Source organism: Micropterus salmoides, unplaced genomic scaffold (assembly GCF_014851395.1).
Source record: "Micropterus salmoides isolate LMB-PRFRI ecotype aquatic unplaced genomic scaffold, ASM1485139v1 Ms_hic_scaffold_3980, whole genome shotgun sequence".
Lineage (NCBI taxonomy): Eukaryota > Metazoa > Chordata > Actinopteri > Centrarchiformes > Centrarchidae > Micropterus > Micropterus salmoides.
In genome coordinates, this window is record NW_024043351.1 from 5,361 (window position 1) to 11,596 (window position 6,236).

Below are 6,236 nucleotides of genomic sequence, written 5' to 3' on the forward strand. Positions count from 1 at the left end.
TTGGTGACTCCTGTTTGTGGCACCCATGAACTGGTGAACTTGATTCATCCTCATCTACAGACTGCAGACATTACGTTAAACAAACAAGGAGATTGTAACTTTGTAAAGGTGCTTACAGACCAAAAGCGAAGTGAGCGTTGTGGGCGCTGCGTTTACATACAAAGTCAATGCAAAGACACAGCGCCACGATTTCCTGTCGGCCGCTGGGCTAGTGTTGTGACGTTCAAAGAACGTTTCGTTCATAAGACCTAATCGTGTGTATGACTCGGGAGGAACGGTTGTCTCAGTGAGTGATTCGTTCATTTCACGCTGACACTTAACCCCTCGTTGCTCCAGAGGCGTGCGACCTCTGACATATATAGCAATTGTAAGTCGCTTTGGATAAAACAACAGCTAAATCAATAAATGTAAATGTTGTTAGCGTAGGTTGGCACCCAGAGCTCTGTTGGACTAATACTTCATATTTATATAAAAAACTGAACTTTACTTGGAGAAAAGAAAGTGAGGAAGTTGAACTACCTGGTGAGTTCAGAAAATATGTGTCTGTAACTTTATTCCAGCTATCGTTGTACTTTACTGTGAACAAGTTAGCGTAGCATAGCCCTGATCGATCCAAACTCCATTCAGAAAACAAACCTTTTAGAAGTTGTTGCCTGCTGACAGACCTGACAAAGCATGAATTCATATGTTTAACAAATCTGCATCATATTGTTGTTATTTCAGCATCAGTTTGATCCGTTTACTGCAATTAAATCCCAGCAAAATGTTTACATTGGCTTCATACAGCTGTAGTAATGGTGAGTTGTGTTTACTTGGCAGTTGTCCAGCGATAAAACCCCGCGAGGAAAGCGTTGCAAAGATTAAATTTGCGTTTGGTCTGAATGCAGGATAAGAGCTCAGTTCACTGAGGCAACACCTGCGTTTCCTTTACGACCTGAAAAAAAGTTGACCCCGATTGTCACTGTATAATTCTCACTCTGTCTGAATCCTTGCTTTATCTGCTCCCTGCCTGACGTAACATGACACTGGAAGGTTAGAGGTCCTCCAGAGGGAAGGTTTACTACTAGAAGGGGACAAGAGGAGGGAGGTGGTTCTACTAGTAGAGGCAGAACATTCATAGTAAAGTGTCACGGGTCGGGGAGCTGAGTGCAGACTGAGGTGAGGACCCAAATGCAGACAATGGCAAGGCGAGGAGGTTGCAGTTCAAAAACGTTTATTAATTCAAAAGACTAACTGAAACAGGCTTACAAGGAGCTCGAGGCAAAGTCCAAACAAAGGTAATCCAGAACACAAGGCGATCCAAAAACACAGGGAATAATCAAGAACAAGGAAAACAAAGGAACACTCAACATTAGACGCAAGGACGTGACAAAGACTGGAGAGACAAGCAGGCATAAATATACACAGGGACTAACGAGCGGGGCGGGAGCAACACAGGTGAGCGGGATCAGGACTAACGAGGCAGAGACAGAGAGACAAGCAGGCAGGCAGAGAGACAGCAGGGGGAAACAGAGAGAACACTTAGACAAGCAGACATGGGGCAGAGTGAATAACCAAGAAGACAGAAACACACACAAGTTACAAAGAACCAGAACCTAAACGAGAACACAGAACTAGAACACCGAGTACAGAGGAGACCAAACCACAATAATGCAAACAAGGACCAGGAATGAACACCAAAACATGAACTAAGGACATGGAACTAAACCCAGACTCCCAAACAAGACACACAGACGGGATCATGACAGAACCAGGCCGGCAGAGAGAGACAGTTAACCCAGAATACACAAGTACGACACAGGGCTGAGATGCAGAGCTAAACAGAACCAGTAAATGAACAAGGGAACACACAAGACTAAACAGGGAACACAAGACCAGGAGTAAACACAAAAGACATTAACTAATGTGCAGGACTAAGAACTAACTAAACAAGACTACACAGAGAAACACAGAACCAAAAACAGACTTAAACAGGAAAGACATGAACACAAAAACCACATTCCTAACAGTAAAGAATATTCACTTTCCATTATGACACCGTTAGTACATGAAGGAATCACAAACACAATGTAGACTAAAGTGGTGAACATTTCTTTTTGCAGTTTATATTGTTATCAGATATAATAAAGAGGAGACAGTTACTAGAGTTAAATGCTCGTTCCTGTTAAATGAAGCTGAAATCCAGCTGCTGTGTTCTGAACTGGCTGCAGAAAATAAAGATTTTCACAACTGATGCAGGAAAAGACATTTTATAAAACTCACAGTGGGCTTCCTGATATGAGATGAAATCAAGACTTGAATATTGTTGTTCAAAGTCAGACTGAAACAGAAACAGCTGAGCACAAAACACACAAACATTTCTCACACTGATAAATAAAAACAAAAACAATCAGTAATAAAAACCTAAAAATGATCTGATGAGATTTTTGTTATGTTGAAGAAATACTGTGACCAGGTTCAGGTGTGAAGAAGTTTCAGAGACTGATGAAGACTTAACATAGCATGGTTTATTGAGCCCGGCCGAGGAGACACAGTGCCAGCATACAACATGTGAACGCATCAAATGCCAACACCAAATCTGAAGGATGACATCTTTTGGTCCCTTTTATGTTTCTGTCTTCCCCCTAGTGCCTGTAGGTTTCCCTATTAGCTCATCTTTAACTGGCCTTAACCCAGAACAACTCATCTATCTGATGTTTAGACTCCAGTGCTTCATCATGTTGGAATCTGTCACTACCCATGAGTTGTGCTCTAACCTGTGGAGCCAGTAGGTTCTTGGAAACATTCTTGTAGGACTCAACCTTGTATGATTACCGGAGAACACCGATATCTGCTAGCCTGACGCATGAGCTACTGACTCTACCTAATCAGTCTGTTGTTGTCTCGCTGACAAGGACGTGTGAGAAACACCTCGAGCTAGAAGGTCAGAAAACACTTATGGGGTCAGCTAAATTAAGACTTTCAGCGTCTGAGCTACAGACAGCTGGAGGTGTAAAAAGTGTTTTGAGGTGAAAAGTAGCTGCCTGCTCTCATTGGCTGGATGTGGATGTCGAGTCGGCCGAATCCTCCAGATATTTGGATGCTAGTGTAACCAAGGCAAATAGTGAGGGGTTCCAACCCCCAAATATCTAATTAACAGTTGCCACAGACAGACACCTCCACATCTACCGATGCCAGACATGCAGGCGGTTACCTGTGGGCTACCAGAGTGCCTTGACACCACTATACTCTCAACGGTGCGCAGCCACCTAAACACAGCAAATCAAACACACATAAACAACACGATGAAACTAAGTTACCACCACATGCAGTGAAGGGGGAAGGGGTTCGGAAAATCCACCACCCTGTCCGTCTGGCAGAACACTAAAAAGAGGGGAAAAATGGCTAATAAGCTGGGGGAAATCACGTAGCCAAAAAAAGGGGAAATGGCCACACCCGTAGCAGACCTTAGCAGTTGACAAAAACATTCACAGGGCCCATCTGTGACAATCTAATAATATGAGATTCCACATAAAAATAGAAGCACAGACAGCAGGAGTTGATCAGGCAGACAAGACAGCAGTGGCTATACAATCCTCAAACAATGCAGTAAATAGCCAACCCAGCTCTGACTCCACCTCATTTACGGATCAGACGTTTGGGCCCACTCAGGGTTTTGGCAATATTGTTGTTGTCATACATTCATGCCAATAAAGCTAATTTGAATTTGAGTTATCAACCACCGATGCCTTCTCTGCGGTGAACTTTAGCATAACAGGCTATTCAGCCGACGAGGTCTGGACGACAGGTGGCTTAAAATGCCTGTGATGAAAACAAATTAAAACCTGTTCACAAAAGTTAAAACATTGTCAGCCTTGACGCATAACTTCTAACCACACTGGAACACGATGCCTACCGAGAGATCCTGAGTGTTCCCTATAAATCAACTCTTAAAGCGACGCAGCTGTGAGACTGCTTCTGGAGAGACAGGGGGCGGAGCTTCACTGAGAGGTTGCAACTGAATGTAGCATTACTAGGCCAAAAGCCTGCCTCTCACACTAGATATCTGGCTGGCGTCTGCGATGTGTCAGAAATGTGTCAGGAAGCCGTTTTGAAGCGTCCTTGAGTAGTTCACACAACGACTGGCGACCGCCGATCGATCTCTGATTTACCCCTGATCACAGCCTGACGGTCGCCGAGCGGCAAATCGGGCTTAAAACTGTGTGGTGTGAACTAGGCTTTACTCTAAGCTAGACCTGTCTGAGCTTTCCTTGTTACATAAACAAAGCACCTTAAGAAATCTTCTCAACAGTTCTCTAAAGGCTTCAACTACTCGTGTAAATGTGCTGTTATTTAACTGCAGTGGAGTCTTTTCTCTGATGAGCTGATGTTGATATGGAAGTTGTTGATCAGTGGAGTCTGACAGAGGCAGAAGGGTCTCCATCGTTTTCATAGTTCACCACACCATCATCTTCATCTTCATCATTATTCACCTGTGAAACACAAACAAACCCTCACTCTGACACACTTTAACTGACAGCTTTCACATCACTGACCCACATTTAACACAAGGAGATAAGAAATAACCTGACAGCACCTGAACGCACCGTCAGCTACTGTTACATGTTTCTGCCACTGAGAGAGGAAGTGTTTCTGTGGTAACGAAGGACAAGCAGAAGGAAATTAACTAATTCAAGTAAAATAAATAAATATATGAGTAATATAAAGTAGGCTACCCCAATCTGTCACATGTTCCTGCAGCTGACTGACCAGAGAGGGAGTGTTTATGTGGTACCCCAAATCCAAAATGTTCCTCCCAGTTTACTGCTGATGTTTTGAAACTGAACACAGTTCACAGTCAGCAGACCCTGAACGCACCATTAGTTACTGTCTGATCTGATCTTTATCTGACTGGCTGCTGGACAGTTTGCATTGGAACTAGATTTTATAGTAGTACAGTAACGTGGACGTTGTTTTTGGAAATAAAACTAAACTATCTGTGTTGTTTAAAGCTACTAGAGGTTAAGTGAGAAAATACTGCATGATGTGATGTAATTTAGGTGAACTGACCCTTTAATCTGGAATAATGTTCACTTTGTATTGACACTGTGTCAAAGACGTGTTGATTCAGATCTATGGCGTCTTTGGAGGCTGTAGTTTGTGTTGGTGTTGTACTTAAACTGTCATGTTTATCTAATATTTGCATCCATTTAATTTTTTAATGTAAAATTCTTTTATTTTAATTTTTATATGCAATGAATCCTTTGAACTTTGCTGCCACTTCAGTACAACTCAGTGAGTCCTGTTTCTGTTTGTCTTCTTCTATCTATATCTACACTTCAGAATGAAGAACAGATGTCACAAACACTGGTTTGCTGTGTAAAGTACCAACTGTAAAAACATTATAAACTCACTGTGTTTTCATCCATCTGTGTTTTTGTCCCTGAAAAGAAAAGAGAAAGAGTCGACTTTAGTTTCCACAGTGAAAATCCAGCTTTATCAAAACTTCCTGTTTCTGAGTTTCATCTGTGAATGTTCTCACCTTTAGTTCTTGTCCAGATGTTGACTGCCACAACAATTATTATGAGTGCTGCTAAACCCACAGACACAATGATGAACCTCCAGAACGATTCTGAAAACATTAGAAACATTTTGACTGCACAGTTCAGTTCTGTTTGAAATCCTGCAGCTAAAGTAGCAACGAATCACAGACTTTCATCAGCTCACAGTTTTCCTGCATGTCTTTGCTAACTGTGAATGTAGTCGTCTGATTTGTGAGCAGCAGTGGATCTTGTGGATTGAGCAACAACAACTGAGTGAGACTGACTGAATAAGAGAATATCTCCACCCACAGCCGAGCGTCGCTCTGACATTCAGACTTTAGACTCCAGAAGAGGAGAGAGAGAGAGAGAATGTAATCACTTTCCATTTTATGATTTATACTTTGATGACTTTAAATCAACATATAAAATCAATAAAAAAGTTTGTTTTAGTTCAGTATGTGGAGAGAAAGAGGCTGACAGGAAGACAGAGAGACTCTAGAGAAAGATGAGTTACTACCTTGAAGTTTTGTTGAAGCATCATTGGTTGTTGATTTTGTGTTTTCAGTTGTTGTTGTTGCTGGTTTAGTTGTTGTTGCTGGTTTAGTTGTTGTTGCTGTTGTTGTTGCTGGTTTAGTTGTTGTTGTTGCTGGTTTAGTTGTTGTTGTGGTTTAGTTGTTGTTGTTGTGTTGTTGTTGTTGTTGTTGCTGGTTTAGT

The 6,236-nt window shown here is 42.0% G+C and overlaps 1 long non-coding RNA gene across 1 annotated transcript; it reads right to left on the reverse strand.

The window, feature by feature from the left end:
• Positions 1–4,441: 4,441 nt before the first annotated feature.
• Positions 4,442–5,555, reverse strand: LOC119885368. The gene is made up of 3 exons (XR_005441329.1): positions 5,522–5,555; positions 5,394–5,422; positions 4,442–4,632 (listed from the first exon to the last, which is right to left on the reverse strand). It is a non-coding gene; the product is annotated as an uncharacterized LOC119885368 (long non-coding RNA).
• Positions 5,556–6,236: the final 681 nt, after the last annotated feature.